This window comes from Octopus bimaculoides, chromosome 21 (assembly GCF_001194135.2).
Source record: "Octopus bimaculoides isolate UCB-OBI-ISO-001 chromosome 21, ASM119413v2, whole genome shotgun sequence".
NCBI classification, from domain to species: domain Eukaryota; kingdom Metazoa; phylum Mollusca; class Cephalopoda; order Octopoda; family Octopodidae; genus Octopus; species Octopus bimaculoides.
The window spans coordinates 9,033,197-9,034,082 of NC_069001.1; the positions used below are offsets into that span (position 1 = coordinate 9,033,197).

Below are 886 nucleotides of genomic sequence, written 5' to 3' on the forward strand. Positions count from 1 at the left end.
AAAAAAAAAAAAACACAGCAGGAGCAGTGGCACAACAGTAACCACAATAAGAACAAGAGTAGCAGCAGCAGCAGCAACAACAACGGTGACAACAGTATCATCAATATCAAAGTAACAGCAACAACCTTAACAACAATAGAATCGTTAACAGCTGCGAAATGGGAGTTTCTACACCTAGATGGAAGGCAGATAGGGTGAGAAACTGCTAAGTAACAATTAAGTACTTTACTTGAATAAATTAAAGTACCAATCAAGTTCCAGTGTACTTGACTAGTACTTATATATATATATATATATATAATACAAATGATATATGAGCATATGCATGTATACATACATATATGTACAGCTAAATAGTTGAATGATCTCTCTTGCAAGAAAGATCATAGAGTGACCTCCCTTTCTAAGTTTCTCGAAGCATCTGTGCCATGAGACGTCGTTCTTAATTATTCAAGAAGCGTTTCTCTTGGAAGTTGCTAGAATGTCTAGCGTTCCATTAATAAAACAGCTTGCTAACCCTGCTCTTCGCTTCTTAGTCGCTTAGGCTTAGAGACATTCAAGTCATTGCTATGTCCGTCTATTTCTCTACGCTACATGATTGAAAGCCACCACTTAGCTGTTATTTCTATATTTCCTATCTCTGAACTTTCTTGCATAGATTGCTTCATTCAACTAGATTCTACATTTTGGTTATGTATCATCATCGACCTGTAAATAAAATATTTTTTTATGTAGTAAATATATAGTTCTTGAATTCATTCTTCATCTGTATATGAACTCTTGTAATAATACACACGCAGCCATATCAACTCCTGATACTGGATATATATTCCCTCTACATATATATATATATATATATATATATATATATATATATATATATATA

At 33.1% G+C, this 886-nt stretch overlaps 1 protein-coding gene across 1 annotated transcript in view; it reads right to left on the reverse strand.

Moving 5' to 3' along the window:
- Positions 1-886, reverse strand: part of LOC106873802 (60 kDa neurofilament protein) — a 28,345-nt gene that overhangs the window by 7,354 nt on the left and 20,105 nt on the right. The window lies entirely within an intron of this gene.